Source organism: Dermacentor variabilis, chromosome 3 (assembly GCF_050947875.1).
Source record: "Dermacentor variabilis isolate Ectoservices chromosome 3, ASM5094787v1, whole genome shotgun sequence".
NCBI classification, from domain to species: Eukaryota; Metazoa; Arthropoda; class Arachnida; order Ixodida; family Ixodidae; genus Dermacentor; species Dermacentor variabilis.
In genome coordinates, this window is record NC_134570.1 from 86522830 (window position 1) to 86540626 (window position 17797).

Sequence of the window (17797 nt, forward strand, 5' to 3'; positions counted from 1 at the left end):
CGTACCGCTGCTTTCTGTATATATTTTCTACAATTTTCAGTTCCCTGAAATGCGGCTTGGCAACCAAGTCAATTCACATCCATTTCTCCTCTCCCGTAACATTTCTTGACAACGTGCCTCATTCTCGAGACACGACCCGTCGTGATTGCTTAAGTGGTTATGGTGTTGGGCTGCTGAGCACGAGGTCGCGAGATTGAATCCCGGCCACGGCGGCCGCATTGCGATGGGGGTAAAATGCGAAAGCACCCCTGCGATTATATTTAAGTGCACGTTAAGGAAACCCAGATGGTCCAAGTTGTTCCGGAGTCCCCCACTAAAGTGTGCCTCATTATCATAGATTAATTTTGGTACGGTGAAATTCCATAATTTAGTTCTGGCGACATACCCACAAACAGTCCCCTTTGACCTGCGATGTTTTGGTTTATCCAACTCGGCAGTGTCTTAGCTTCACCCAATATAGGCCTGTGAGAAACAAAAAAATCATTTTCATCAAAATCATCATTACTCACCTTCTGCGTTGTTATTTGCCTGCATCTAAAGTGAGTTGAAAGTGGGAGTGCTCGAGTTCGGACGGTATCGTTCAACGTCGAAAGGGATCAGATAAATTTGAAATACTAAAATAATTTCCATCAAATCATTATGTGCACATATATATTTGTATGGGGCATAGCAAAAGGCGGACCCCGGAAAATTTTGGAATTTCATTAGAACTTTTCTAGCCGACCGCACATGTGAGAACTGCTGCTGACGTCCTGATGCAAGTATCTATCAACCAAGCAGGAGTGTCACAAAGGGAAACTCTCTCACCACTCTTAATCAATGTCGTGATGGCCCGAGTAGTTCGACATCTTGCTCATGTAGAGGGCAACCACTTCACAGCTTATTTCGATGGCGTCACAATCTGCGCAGAAGTAAAATGCCACCCTGTCACCTATAAGAGCGGCTGCAATCTCCGGGAAGCACTAATGGTCTTCGAGCAGGGTCTCACTCCCACGATAATGTAGATGTCCACAGACAAGACAAATTATATATATTCGTCAAGGGATCGCCAAGAGATATGATCCAAGGGAGCGAGCCAAGGAATATCAAATAATTAACTTCAGCGATGCGAATACTGGAGGTTCCTGTGAACGAAAAGGGAGGAGCAAGGGAATTACTTCGACAGCTTCAGCCCAAGTACCATCAACACCTCCACTTCATCAAAATAATCTCAAACAAATTTTGAGTGGCTACTGTAGAAATCAATCGCATTCTGGTACAGGCCATCCTTTTTGTGTTCAGGGCGGCATATGGCACCATGTGCTTCAATTTTGCAAAAAGGCAGACTGCTGAATTCGAAGCAATGAGCACGGCGGCAGTACGCGTTCGCTGGTCTTCTCGACACACACAGGTGAAAGAGTTATATCACATGAAAACTATCAAAGTGATAAAGGAGCAGAGAAACGCCGTATGCTCACCGTCCAAGGTCAATCGCTGCCCATAAGCGATGACTACAATAAATGTTGCGTGCTGAAAAGCCTTCCCTCGCGTCCCACGCCGGGAAGATGAGCTCGTAGTACAGGCACGAAGCCCTTGCCAAGTAAGACTAACTGACGAATACACTTGCACTATCGACCAACCACTGCACACACTGCGTGTACGTTTACAGTTCTTGGAGCCTTTGACCCGAAACAACGGTGGTCACGGTATATCGCGTAATCGCACAAAAGCGCTGCACAAGAGTGATGGATTCAAATTATGAACCACGCAAAGACAGCAGAATTGGAACTTCACTATACTTTGGCGCGCACTCTTCTGGCTCGGTCAAACATCCACAGCGGCCAAAGTGCCAGTGCAGACCGAAAATATCTGCTCGGACAACACTACGTCTCTGCATGATCTAAAGGGTCAAATGCACAACACTGCCGTCTACCGCATCAAGATTGCGGGCGGGCACATTTTAACCGGGAGCGTTAGCTCCAGAGAGAGAGAGAAGGAAGGAAGGAAATCAACTTTATTTGAGGTCCTGCAGGCCACGACAGCATTACAAGCTTTAATGATACGCTGGAGATGGTTAGCCTGGCTGTTCGCCTGTGTCACGTTGCTGCAGGTGCTCAGTGATGATTATGGTATGATGGTATGTATACAGCGATAAACACTTGCAGCACATACAGTCACACACGCATATATATACACACTATAGAGACATTTACAATGTTTCTTAAGACTCTTGGCCCACAAGAACATTAACAGCGATTTTGTGGCGCGTAACGCGCAGGTGGTGCTTTGTCACGGACTGAGAATGTGCCGTACCTGCAAGCTCGAGTCCCAGTGAAGGTGCAGTGCCTCCTCCAAAGACACACTCTCTGACGCGTAGCGGCAGCAGTCGCGCAGAACATGTTGGGTGTCTTCAGGGAAGTTACATTCAGAAAACATTGGAAAGGCCGTGAGTTGAAGCTTACACCTGAAGTAGTTTGTGTAGGTCACGTTGAGTGTTATGCGGTGAAGGCATGCTCGGTCTTGTCCACTGAGGCCTCGTGGCATGTAAAAGTCCCACGAAGTACCTATTTTGCGTAGAGGTCCGTACTTGTGGCTTGCGTCTGTCCAGAGGCATCGCTGGAGACGCTAAGCGTGTGCAGATATCAGCGCCGCACGTGTCTTTTCTCGAGAAAGGTACGTGAACCGTTTCTCTCGAAGTGTCGTGTCCAGCTTTGGCAGCATAGTCAGCCTGGACGTTGCCTTGTATTTTTCCGTGGTCTGGTAACCACTGCAGCACAACGCTACAGTTCGCAGGCTTCATTTCGCAGGCGTGTGGTGTCCATTACGAGTTGTTCCTGCGTGCGTGGCTACTTCAGGGACTGCAGGACCACTGTTCAGTCGGTGAAGATGGCCCAAGATTAAGCTTTCTGGTCGATGATGTAATTAAAAGCGGCCCGCAGTGCAGCTAGTTCAGTGGCTGAAGCTGAAGTGCGGTGACTGAGAGTGGCAGAGATGGTGACATTCGCAGACGGAATCCACACACCAATGGCAGATGATGGAGGCGTAACGGAGCCATCAACGTAAATATGACGGTGAGCCATGTAACTTGTGTTAACATGCTCTAGAGCAACATATGTCAGCGCTGGGCCAGGAGTATTCATCTTGCTCTTGAACCCAAGCACGAAAGGGACAATGGACCACGAAGTAATTTGCCACGGTGGTTCTGTCGGCACAGAAGGACTTTGATAATTCAGCGAGAGAAAGCTCCGCACCACAGGACCGCTGTCTGAAGCAAGCGGATGACCCGGCACTCTGTCAGCAAAGCGCGCGTGTACTCGAAGGAACTCCTGCTGCAGAAGCACTGGAACAGATAGGCGTCTGCTTTCTGCAGGGGTTCCTACACTTGATGTGTTTTTCGGTAGGCTGAGGCACACCCTCAGGGCTTTTGTTTGCGCAAATCTGAGTATATTTATGTTGGTTTGCGAAATGTCCTGTAGCACAGGAGGGCTGTATCGTAGGAGACCTTCACAGAGAGCTGTATACATGCGTAGCAGAGAACTTACGGAGCAGCCCCCAGTTTTGCTTGATAGTACACGGAAGATGCCCGCGTATAACCCAATTTTTTTTTCTTTTGGTATTCAAATACATGTGCTTCTATTTTTCTATTCTTACAATATTTATTTAAAGAATCAACCCCTAAATCATATTTCCGCTTCCAACAGCCACAATAATCCAACTTTCTTTTTAAAATTCAACAAATTTAATTAAACGCAGTCCAGGGGTTATCCAGACAAGCATTTCTGCGGTTTACCTGTATTTAAACTAGAGGCCTCGGAGTTTCGCCTAACCTAAAGCTTCTTACTGGAGACAAGTCGTAATACTAGCATCAAGTGAGTGCCAAGCAATGCTGGAAACCCCCGCACCAAGTTGGCCCACGAGGGATGACTCAATCACCGCTCCCAGCTGATAGGCTCCTCCTCTGATATTCCACAGCAAGGCCCTGAAAAGGAAAGGCGCTGCCTCCGGAAACGCCACAGAGAAAACCTCCTGACTGCGATCCCTGATCCCAACGACCTTCTTTCCACAGGACCATATCGAGGAGCACAAGTAATTACAAGGACAAGTACTTACAAACAAGGCAATAGCAGGGCACGCCATGACAAGCCACATCATCGCCTTATGACAGTGGCGACTGCAACGCTCTGATCCCGACCGGCCACAATCACCTCTGTAAGTGACATGTTATGCATGCTGAAGGAATGCAACTCCAAAGAATTTGCAGATACACTACTGCAGTTCCTGCATGATGCGGAGTTTGAAAGATTTATTTCACTTATTTATACGTCCTGTAACGCAGCACCGTTCTCAGCACCGAAAAGAGCAACAGCGCACACCAATTCATTGTGTGCGAATAACGCTTTCAGGAAATGGTGCTCAAGCGCGATTTCACCCTTATATGGTCGACTAAGTGAAATTTACCAAAAGTGTATTGATATGGCGCCTCCGTTCATCCTTAAATGCCCAAGAAAAGGGCAGCGGCATATTCTTTGGAACTATGAACACTCAACTTCCGGAATCAAGACCGCAAAGTCGCGCTCGGAGAGATCACAACAAACTTCGAATGAAGCCTGGGCAAAGTCTGACGACTTCAAGTTTTGAGTGCCGACGCTTGCGGAGCTCGTTAGCGCGTACGTACGTCAATTGTTTCGTGCTCACTGGATTCGGTAGTGGAAGGAAGGTTCTACGGTTACCGCATTTCCTGTCTGTGAGAAATTAGACTGTGACGTCACCTTCAATAAAGTTCCATTGGAGGTGTGTGTGTTTCTATGCGAGGATCCGAGGGCTGCGCCATAACTGTGCTCCAAATGTATGTCCGCTCTTGCTGCAATGCACAAAATGTTGCTAGCAACGGCGTCAAAGGCAGTAAAGATTTGTCACGAAGCTGTAGGAAAGGTAAACGGCTTCAGCATTTAATTATATGGGAGCAAGAAGTTCAGCTCCAAATTAAGTGCAACATTCTTTTTCAAAACGATTCTTACCTGCCGTGATGGCTAAGTGGTTAATATTGTGCTGCTAACGATTAGGTCCCATGTTCGATTACCTGCTATGGCGGCCGCATTTAGATGGGATGGGATAACTCTGCTCCAAATGTAAGTTCGCTGTTGCTGAAATGCGCAAAATGTTGCCAGCTACGGCATCAAAGGCAGTAAAGATTTGTCACGAAGCTTTAAGAAAGGCGAGCGGCTTCAAAATTTAATCATATGGGAGCAAGAAGTTCAGCTTCAAATTAAGTGCAACATTCTTGTTCAAAACGATTATTACCCGCCGTGATGGCTATGTCGTTAATATTGTGCTGCTAACGATTAGGTCCCGGGTTTGATTACCTGCTATGGCGGCCGCATTTCGATGGGATTGGAATGACAAAAGGTCATCTGCTCAGGTATAGGTGCACGTTAAACGACCCCAAGTGGCATAAAAGTAATCGGGAATGCCCCACCGCAGTGTCTTTTGTGTATACGTTGTACTTAATAAATTATTTGAATGAAACGATACTCGGCTGCACCGTACCCACGAACAGAACTACGTACTATTTCACGGCCTAAAATTCCAGAATAACTCCGCACTTGTTCAAAAGCTCTAAATCGTATTGCCGGCGTCTTGCATACGAGCTAGAAAACTTATTCTAGCATTTCAACTTTTCAGACAATAGCAAAATGTCACATCCAGCTTTGCTCGCGCTGCTCACAACGGGATTTGAAGCGTAAATAATAGCTGAAAACAGCTACAGCGATATCCCCAAACACGCCTCTTGAACGGTGCCCCTGCTTACGGATGACAATGTACGCAGGAGCACCGTTCTACTGACAGCAGCGCCAGTTTCGCGTCAGGATGCACAGAAGTGGTTAACTACGCTCGGTCGACCATGGTCTCCGAGATAGGGCGGTGCGTGCTGTAGGACAGCGCGACAGCGCGTACCACCCGATCGACGCGAAGGTTCCTTGAAGAGGTGAGCAGCAAAGTGCTGGCGTAACCGTGTGTCACAGACGGTCACAGATGAAGGTAACCTAATCCTCAAAGAAGACAAAATATCTTACAGATGGTGCGGGCTGTTTCATGCAGATTCCGCGCTGTACTATATATATATATATACACAGAGAAGTTGCCTATGAGCGCTGAGCATTCGCGATGTATTTAGCTGCAGTTTGCCTAGCTTTCTTGATGAGCAAAGGGCAGCACATGACGTCATAGCCTCTCACGTAAAAAAAAAGATATCCCTGTTAACTTTATGGCCATCATACCCCATGAATACAGTTAGTATACTAACTCTAGAGAAAAGGCTGAGCAAAAAAAAGTGCTAACCGCCGAAGTGCCGCCATGTTACTGCGACAAAGAGTTTGCGAATATCAAAATTTTCGAAGACGAATCCGATGTCGAATAATTATGTGCACATGCATTTATTAACAAGTTGGCTTATTTTAACATTTCTCTACATTGCAATTACATTTTCATTCGTAAATAGAAAATTAAACTAGTAAGCCATTATACTAAAATATTGTGCATTTGTCTCGTGTTAGCTTTGGAAAATTGAATAATTTCCACCCGCCGTTGTGGCTTGTGGCTATGGTGTTGGACTCCGAAGACCGAGGTCGCGGCGACTGCATTTCCATGGGAGCGAAATGCGAAGACACCCGTGTACTTAGATTTAGCTTGTGCACATATGACACGATGACGATAAATTAACCCAGCCGATTAAACTAAGATTGAAATCTCCGAATAGATACATTATGTCTGCCTGATAAAGACCAATTACCTCCTTAATACTATCATGCAATGCAGTTAGGAAGGAAAGATCGGAATCCGCCGCATGGTAACAGTTACCGAGCAATACATTCACGGTTGATACAGAGCAGGCCGCTCAAATTATTTCGAGGTTAGTATGGGTTTGAACAACAAAACATGTGATATTCTTTTCAATTCCTATCATGACGCCGGCCCCTCTTTTCTTATCATGGTCGCGCCTGTATATGTTGTAAGTTGTGTTAACAGGGAAAATTTCGTTGTCGGTTATTCCAGGGTTTAACCAGGTTTTGGTAAAAGCAAGAGCATTTGAATTGAAGTTGTCAAGAAAAGAAGAAACAAGATCGCACTTTGACCTAGTACTACGGATGTTAGCAAACAATAATGATAAGGAGGAGGAAGTCAGCATATCATTTGGTTTATGGTGATAGCGAACATGCGTATTGTGCCGAAGCTATGTATTGACCATGACAACTTCATCAGTTGCGACATTGTAGGTGTACGTCTCAGAGTCTATGCGCATTCGCTCGACATGCAACGTAAACGCCTTGTTTTTATCCTTAGCAAAGCTGATTAATTTTCGCCTCGCTTGTTGCCTTGCGAGTGCCAAGGTGCGCTGTCAATGGCTGGCATTTAAGGTTTCCGTAGGCTGTGTCGAGGGTAGTCGTCGCACGCCCGGGTTGCCAGTTGGTGAAGCAAGCTTCGTCCAGAAACGGCTTCCAGCGCTTTGATGCAGACAGCGGTAGCGATAACTTGACACTAGAGTGTTGGCTTGGATGATCAAGCCAAGAACAGACCGCCCAGGAGATAGCTCCCTGTAACATGAACCGACTTGAGCGTGTTGGTTCATGACCAACCTTCCGTAGTTTTTTCGGCGTCCGGCAACAGAAACGGACTTAGCAATTTCTGAGAAATCCGTACGGGTGCAGTGCGGCGGCGCAGATGCGAAAATGCGGAACAGATTAGAACGCTCGCCGTGAACAATAGTGTGACGTCAAGGTTATCGCAGTATATAAGCAGGAGAGGCATGGACGCTAAAAATAGCTGCGTTATCAATGGGATGCACACGTATAGTTCGCACACCCGAAGGTCAACATGCGTACGAGGAGCGCCGGAGGCAACCGCAACGAGAATGTAAACGGCGCCGGTGCGAAAGCACCACCGACGAAGAACGACCCCGCGACGCTGAACAAAAACGACAATCGCGAGCCCGCGCACCTCCGAACGTGCAACGACGCCAGACTCGCAATGCAGTAAACGACACCCCTTCCACTCTGTGAAGATGTAATGGCAGCGAAAGCACTTTGGGCCTCTTCTTGAACTTGACGTATCTTTACGCCACATTTTGAGAAAAAAGGAATTCGATTCGCAAAAAAGCTTTCAAGGAGCGGAAAGATGGGCCAGTGCGAGTTTGCAAAAAGAGAAATAGCGATGGCAATTAAGTCAGCCTCTAGTGACAGCGCAAGACGCTATGTATTCTGCAGAAGGCTACTTAATTTCTTGGAGCAAGTGTATTCAGGCAAGTTCCTGAAGCAGGTAAAATCGGCATCAACACGGTCGAAAAAGGTCACTGAGATCTAAATAATAATATGGTTCTTATCGGTTTTTGCCAAGCGAAGTTCGCTAGTGCAAGTCATTGTTCATGAAGTGCGTGTGTATGCCACCGAAAATGCGTGCTCTGGGCTAAGGTCTAAAAAATATACCTGCCACCCTCTCCCTCCCCCTTTCTCTTACGCTTGTGGGGTTTTTTGACGAATTTTAAAAATGAGAGGTTGGCAGCTATGTACTAACAAGAAAATCACAGCTAATACCACAGAAACTTAAGATAGCACGAGTGACAGCTATATTTAAAGGAGGCGATAGAAATAATTTATAAAATTATCGACCGATATTGGTGCTACCCATTTTGTCGAAAATCTTTGGAAGTGTAATTAACCAAAGGCTCATTTCTTTTCTAGACAAACAAAAAAATCTTGTATAGTTGCCAATATGGATTTCAAAAGAACAGATCAAGAGAAGAAGCCTCGTGCTGTATTAAAGATAGCATACTTACTAACATTGGCAGTAAGAAGTTAACACTTGGTTTATTTCTAGAGTTAAAGAAAGCATTTGACTCAATAAAGTACAATATCCTACTGCATGAACTGTCTAGATATGGTGTGCGGGGAGTGGTAAGGAGTTCTAAGGAGGTCAATATTAGGATCGCTTTTATTTCTTGTTTATTTCAATGACATTGTAACTATACCCAACTCTCCTGAACTTAGTATGTAAGCCGATGATACTAACACATTTTTTAAGTCCACAGATCTAACAGATTTATAAAGAAGGGCCCACACCTACCTTGCGCCCCTCTCGGCCTGGCTCTGAAAAAATAGCCTGCAGCTTAACATAGCGAAAACAAAGTACATAATAATTCGTGCACATAACAAACAACTAAGTAGGGAAATAGTTTTAACTTTTGAAGGGCAACAGATAACCAGGGTTTAGGAGCAAAAGTTTCTTGGTGTTCGGTTCCAAGAGCACCTTTCATGGAATGTACACATCAATAATTTAGCTACCGAACTCTGCCGATCTGTTGGATGCTTGTATAAAATTGCACACTTAATACCTATCTGGCTGAAACAAAACAAATATACTTCACTGTTCTACTCCAGGTTATCGTGCGGCATATTGGTATGGGGTACCACAAGAAAAACTAACTGCAACAGGCTCATTATTCTACAAAAGAAGATATTGCGCATTTATTAAAACTATCAGGGAGCATGTTATGAACAAAGCTTATTACCATCATTTTTTAAATACCGAATGCTTTAAGCTAACAGCGTTTATGATTTTAAACTACTACAGTACCTATATATCAATGCTTTATATATACACGTAAATATTAATGAAGTTCCTTACGATATGAGACTAAAAAGAAGATGGACACTAAACACAAGGACCAATTATGGTGAACAAACAACCAGGTACCAAGTACTAACAATCCTAAATAATCTGAAAGATAACATTGATTTCAATGTGAATAGAAACGCCTTCAAAAACCACGTAAATAAATTGTTACTAATAGAGAGTGATTATTGAAACATAAATGTATTATAAATCGCTTTTATTTCTTTTTTTCTGTTTTACTTTCATGCATACATGTTCATGGTGATATGCTGCATTTTAGCGTACTATGGTTATTTACACGTACAACCTGTATTTTACTGCTTGGGGACAGGGAGAGGGAAAATGGGAACAATAATTATTTCACCCTCTATATTAGTAAACCAACTGTAACCCAATAATTTGTCAATTTCTGTTGTTCTAAGTTTCTGTGTAAACTCACGTGTAATGTGTGAAAATATGTTATGTTATGCCTGTTCGCTCACTGTCACTGGACTGCCACTAAATATATAATACACGCGTATTTTGCGGGTACAGGGGCCCTTTCAGGCGCTGTGCGCCTTTCGCCCCTGCACCTTTCTTGAAATTCTATTCAAGATGAAATAAACATTCATTCATTCATTCATTCATTCATTCATTCATTCATTCATTCATCCTATCAAGGCAGCTAAGAATTACGAAAGAAGAGACCATCGCACACAGCAACAGATGGGGCAGAACAAATACCCGGCGCGGTATCAACCGTGGTTCGTTCTCTCTTACCTGCATACGGTGAAGCGCTTCAAAGACACCACAGCGTGTTCGGTCACAACCATTGGGGAGATTTATACAAAGCCGTGTATGCCTTGAGCCAGTAGGCCAAGTGTAGCTAAGAACTAACGCTGGTATAGAGGCGACGCCTTCGCAAGTATCGCTCGCACTAGGCAGGATGTATGGAGACGAAATCACTCTTGCAATGTTCAGTGATTTACGGCGCATCAGAGCAACATCGAAAAAGCTGAGAAGCGTTTGATTTCAAGTTCGAACTGCGCGAAAACAACAGCTAAAATACTGATTCATGGTGGAAACTGGACGAAGACAAAGAACAGAACGACAGGACGCTCGCCATCTTCCAATTGATTTTATTTAGAAGGAGAACATTGTTTTTTATATCTACAGCTGCCACGTGGTCACAATTAGCATGCTACAACATAATAACCAATACAAGAACAAATGGTCACTGATCATATGTGCAAACAAATCTAGACAAATGACACGCGCAGAGAGACGCCCTGGAAAAAGGTCACGTGGTCACTGAGACCCGCTCTTGCCACTCGCCATCGTCTTCCACAGCTGGCTCTGATGCCGCTCTCCGTGATAGCGTTCCCATTCACTCTAAAAACAGTTGCACCCTTTGCGGTGTATATTTGCCATACAACAATAATCGTCGTCTGTCTTGTGCGCTTTGCTTTCTTTAACGCTGCGAGCCCGGTACTTCCAAGTCACGAACGGCATGCGCGTTAACGGCATGACAGAGCATTCTCAGCAGGAAAGTAGCGAGCGCAGCGTTTTCAAGAAAGGAAACGCAAGCAAGACAGAAGACGATTATTGTTGCGTGATACACCCCAAACGGTGTAATTGTTTTTAGAGCGTAATGCCCCTGCCTCTGCGAAGGCGCTGGCGGCGCTGGCGCAATGCCAGTCGGTGCGGTAATTTCGGCGAGCTCTGTCCTGTGCTCCGATGGACGAAGCTTCGACTCCGACTTCTAGGCCAGTAGCTGAGCCCGGCTCCCTTGGAGGTCCGCGCAAGCACGCGAACGAGGCCGAGGCACGTGACGCGATAAATGATACGAGGCAACGTGAAAACGAAACCATGACGTTTCGTAAAACAAGTCCTCATCGGGAAGTCGTAGCAATGCCTTCGCATTCATCCGCGTCGGGATATATCCTAAGTGTCCTCGACTTTTTAGCGGCGCCGGGTCAAAGTGTGCGCGTGGCGCTTCTGTTTCACGTGGATACGCCTTCGCAGAAGTTTGTCTGAACATACATGAAGCGGGTTCGATTCCGCCGAGGCACTGGAGAAATCTTAAATGATTTCTTGCCATTCAAAAGCGGAACATACTAAGTGACACATAGCCAGTTACCCAAGGGGCACGTACCCAGTAACACAAGTTGGCGTGAAACGGGGAACTGGTGAGCGGCAGAACGCACCGACGGTGGCTTAGCGGCTCTGCTGTTGCGCTGCTAAGCTCGAGGTCACGGGATCAAATCCGGGCCGCAGCGGCCGCATTTCGATGGGGGCGAAACGCGAAACGCATGGCTCAATAAAACAATGTACACGAGTATTCCCGTCGCGCACAGAAATCGAATACACTACGCTCGGTGACAACATATAGAACCGTCTACAACATTCGAGAAACGTCCGGTACAGCAAGGTGCGTCTTGCGCTGGGCCTTTATTAACACGTCTTGCGCATAACCTTCTACATTCTTAGCCGGTGAAATGCTTTCACCGGATAAAAATAAGGAATTATTCGATTCAACTGTATTACTAGGGAGCCAATACATGCGTGTATAGGCTCCCTAATATTTTTACAGAATTCGGTGAAAGTCCGTGTTATTGCGTTTTCGTTGCAGCAAGCAGCTCCCTATGCTGACCGTGCTGATAGACGTTCTGCGTCGAAATATATAGTTTCCGGTATATTTGCCTTGCCTGTGGAGCTGTAATTTTAAAGGCTATGATGTAATTTTAAAAATTATCCGCCTTAAAATTTTAGACCTATGTTGTTTGCGATGCAAATTATGTATGGAAACTAAGTTTGGAGACTAGCCAGAGCAAGTGCTGGAGCTTTCCAAGATACGATATGTTAGCAGTCGGTACAATATTTGGCTCCATTGGCAACGATAGGCTGCACTGTACTGGGCTCCGTTGCAATAGCATACATTTTGAATGCACAGTGTTTCAGAAATTCATATGATGTGTTCCACACATAGCAGTCAACGCTCTGGAGGCTTTTTGAAATCGCTTCGCATCTGCACTTGTATACAGTTCGATGTGTTACAGGTTATTTATTGGCATGTACCTTACAGTCCTTCGAGAAGGCATTGTGTAAGGGGCGAAATACGGTAACATGTTAGTATGGAATCGGCAAGAAAGAAACATCAGTATAATGAAAGGAATATTCACGCAACATGGAAAATTAATACGACATTAGCAAAGCAATATGTAGGGCAATAACAATAAACGGCAAACATACTAGCATAATAACATTATAAACGTTTTTGCATGTAAACAGTTGTAAGTATAGCAAAACATTAGGATCACTGAAATTATTTTATTAAATTGTATAAATTAAAAGAAGGCAAGACCTGTTAGACGGTTGAAACGGCGTATTGATCGATTAGAAGATTGCGTAATGCACTGTGTTTAAAGAAATTGCGGGGTTTTACGCGCCGAAACCACTTTCTGATTATGAGGCATGCCGTAGTGGAGGACTCCGGAAATTCTGACCACCTGCGGTTTTTTTAACGTGCACCTAAATCTAAGTACACAGGCGTTTTCGCATTCCGGCCCCATCTAAACGTGACATGGATTCGATCCCGCGACCTCGCGCTCAGCAGCCGAACACCATAGCCACTGAGCAACCACGGCGGGTCACTGTGTTAAGATTGGCAAGCAATGTTACCTGGTAGAGCGTTCCATAAACGGACCGCACGGGGCAAAGCTGAAAAATTAAAAGCGTGTGTGTTGCCATAAATTCGGGTGTAGTTGAACTGATTGTTCAGTCAGGAGTTCGATGAGGTAGTTTTGATGAGGAGACCATATACAAGAGGCGTGCTCAATGTGTGGCGGTACAATAGTTACGGATGCTAGTTTTCTTAGTGCTGAAGGCGCAGTTCTTAAGTTGCGGCGCAGAAATCCTAATGATCTGGAGGCGTTAGCTGAAATAGAGATTGTGTGATTAGTCCATGAAAGAGTGTGCGTAAGGAGCACTCCTAAGTATTTATATTCTCTGGTGTGGTCAACTATGTTAGAATCCAAATGATAAGAAAAATGAGAGTTAACAGTTTTTCGAGAAAAGGAAACTACTTTGCACTTCGACACGTTTAGGGACATCAGCCACGTAGCACACCAATCATTGATATGTGCAAGATCATTTTGGAATGCCGCGTGATCAGCGGAACAGTTAATCGAGCGGTATACAATGCAGTCCTCAGCAAATGATCGTACAGAAGAGGATATATTGTTCGGTAAGCCGTTAATGTAAATTAAAAGACAAGAGGTCCGAGTACACTGCCTTGATGCACACCGGAGTTGACATCAGACAGGGCAGAGGAAAAGTTAGCAACAACAGTGCACTGTTCGCGATTAGAAAGAAAATTACGAATCCATGATACGGTTAATTAGTCAAGTTTAATTGCAGAGAGCTTTGATATCAGTCGACTGTGGGCTACACGATCGAATGCTTTCGAGAATTCCAAAAAGATGCAGTCAATTTGTTTAGTACTGTTCATATCAAAGTGTAAGTATGACGTGAATTCTAGTAGTCGGGTTTCGCAAGAAAATCATTTTCGGAAACCATGCTGTTTCGGGTAAAAAAAAGTTATTATATTCAAGATGAGAATATATACGGGGTGCGGTAATGTGTTCTAACATTTTGCAGCAAATGCACGTTAGTGATATAGGACGGTAATTTTCACTAGAACTCTTGTTACCTTTGTTAAAGACAGGCACTACTTTTGCTATCTTCCAGTCTGTAGGAAGCATACCAATTGTAAGGGATTGGTTAAATAGGTGTAGCAGAATATTGGGCTCGACAGTTGTATTGTGTTCTTTAGTATTTTAGAATTTATACCATCTATGCCAGAGGATGAAGACATTTTAAGGTTATCTATAAGATCGACTACGTCTTTTAAAGTGATAGTGATGGGAGCCATGTACTGGAAATCAAAATCGGGTAAAGAATGTACCTTGGAACTATCTTCTCTTGTAAAGATGGATGTGAAAAATTAGTTGAATGCTGTCGGACACTGACTGTCAGGAATAGGTGAATTTTTTTATCCTGCAATGAAATATTACTACAATTATTACTAGGGCTAACTATGTTCCAGAATTCTCTTGAATTGCTTGTAAGAATTCCTGGTAAGTCTTTTGAGAAATATTTTTCCTTCGCGACCAATAAAGCTGTGCAATACTTTTAGATAGATTTTGTATTTATCCCAAGCCAATGTTGTTTGTACGCGCTTCGCGTTTTCATATAGGCGTTCTGGTTTCTCATTCTGGGAAGAGCTTTAGTAAACCATGGGTTGGAATTATCGTTATAGTAAAAAGGGGAATGGGCTTTTCAATTAATGCAGCTGGACAACTTATCCCTGAATAGAACTCAATTTTCGTTGACAGATCTGCTGTATAAGGATGCCTCCAATACATCAATAAGAAAGTTGCCTAGTTCTAAGTTGATGACACTATAATTACCTTTATTGTAGTCTCTAATTTCCTTTGTTTTGAAACCGGCGGACGCACACGGAATACCGATGGTCCCTTGGAGTAGCTGGTGATCACTGAATCCATCTAAGTAAGTTATATGTGTGACAGTTTCTGGACCTGTTGTTAAAATGAGATCCAGAAGATTGTAATTACGAGTCGGTTGATTAAGTGCTTGAAATATGTTCTCACTACGGCGTGCCTCATAATCAGATCATGGTTATGGGCACGTGAAATTCCATAATTTATTCATTTATTTATAATTTCTGCTAGTTTTCTGTTCTCGCAACTTGTGCCTTACTATGCCGCATCAATATCCCGTAAGCTCAGAGGCATTTGACCCTGTACCAGTCGTCACCCACTGCATTTGCTGTCAAGCAAAAAGCTTAGGAATTGGGTCGAACCTGCAAAGAGTGCACCCTGGCTGTTCGCAAACCCGTTCCCCTTGCTACTGAGAGGCTGGCTTTTCTGCAATGCTTAGGCGTCCAATAGCTAAGCGTGTTTTACAGGTGAAATTTCGCCAGTAGCATGAAATTATCGCGAAAATGAGAACAAAATCAGACACACATTCTTAGATTAGATAGAAATAAACGCTAAGAACCATGTTTGGTCATGTACGGTCAACAATATATTCGACTTGTTTCGAATATTCGTGTCCAATCGAATATTTCAATATTTTCGAACACAGTTTCCGAAGGGAATACGAATATTAAAAATATACCGTTCGATAATATTCGAAATCTTTGAAAATTCTCACACCCCTAGCTAGGACTCATTTTTGCTACGCTAAAAATATTTAACATTAGTTGAACCTCGAAATAACAAAACTGTACTTGCAGAGAAAAATACTTCGTTAAATCGCGAATTTCGTTAATTCGAGGTTCTAAATTTTCAACATTAAAAACAACTTCACAAATTTCCAGAGCATTTTGGGCGGATAACATCTTCTTAGTAAGCATTTATAAACAAATCGCAAGAAGGTCGTGTCATAATAGCGCAGTTATGAGCGCCTGCGCGTGCGGTGCATGCAGATCTCACCGAGAGCGACGCATCGACGTGGATCACGGCGTCCGATATGTGCGTGTTTTGCGTTGCGCGGCGCCGTAAATTTTCGACGCCATAGCTGACCACGCTTAGTGCCTGCAGCCGGCGCCCACAGTTAAAAACAAAAGTGTAAAAAGATGCGGATGTTGGTCCTGAGCGGGGGAAAAAAAGCGAAAGAAAAGTCCGTTTCGCCAGAAAGGTGGAGCATTGATGGCGATAGCAGAGCGACTACAAGAAGTAAGGTTCGTACTTTTATTGGCATCACGCGCGCTCAGGCAAACGTTAACAGATCTCACTCGATGACTAGAACTCGAAGTCACAACGCGAGCGAGCGCTTCGTACCGTGTCTCGCAAACTTGAGATGACACGACCGCCCACACTAGACGCGTGCTAACAACGAAATACGCGTGAAGTCACCACCTATTCTGGCTTGCCGAGGAGTGATTATCTCCAATGTCATACGTCACGTAGTCCGCGCGCAGACGCGCGCGAGCAGAAGGCAAATAAGCGCGCGTTCCTGCCTCCCCCCACCCACTCCCCCCAGCGCGTGCTTGATCACGTTACCGCCCTGTCACTCCTTCCTCATTCTCCTTACGCAGAATTAAAGGGACACTAAAGCGAAACAATACATCAGTTTAAACTAATGAAGCATTGTTTGAGAACCCTACAAGCAGTCATTTCCAAAAAAAAAAAAATAGTTTGATTATCAGACGAGAAAATGAAGGTCCAAGTATCAGTATTTGAATTTCGCGCCGAAACCCCAGCTCCGGAACGTCAGCGTGACGTCAGGGATTCCAAAGTATGTTTTCGCATTTGGGCTGCGTTGGCTGAATAAAGGTTCCCGAAACTTGGCAAGTTGAATTTTTGGTTCCTTTAGAACACAATGTAGTCAATCTGTACCGCTATATATAATTAGTAGGCCCTAGAAGATGCCATCAAAATCCAAGACGTCAGAGACCCCAGGTGCGGGAACTTAAGTAGGCGTCGCCACCCGTATTTCGTTCTTGCGCTTTTTCTTGCTTACCAAACGTCTTATCGTTGTAAGAGTGGTGTTTGGTGTTGTAGAATGGTAATTTACTGATGCAGAAGAAATCATTTTTCACTTTAGTTTCCCTTAAAGCAATCGTCAGCTCTCGTGTTTCTCCGAGTTGTTTTACCAACACCACAAATGCTGCAGTGGTGTTTCCATAGACTGGTGTTTCTTGCCCAGCGCTTCCCGGCGCGCGTGCTTTGACAGCGGTTTTGCCGCTCAAACTTTTCACACAGAATAAGGCTTGAAATAATTTTTGCCTCGGCCGACATAGTTTTTTGCTGGACTTGCTGGCCATACAGGGTCCAAGTATGTGATTGAAATGGCCGAAAACTTCGTTAAATCGAATCTGTGTCACGAAGTTACTTCGCTAAATCGCAAAAAATAAATACATGGTTTTTAGTGCAACTAAGCTCAGGGAATGAAATTGTTCCTCACATCGCGATTTTCGTTAAAATTCGTTATATCGAGGTATGACTCTATTGTGGAAGAACCTGCAACGCACGTAAGACATTCTGTGATGTTCGTTCCGTATATATATTTTTTTAAGTTCGAATGGCTGATTGGAAAATTTTGATGTGAAATTTACAGCGCGTGAGAGCATACGTTTGCAGACACC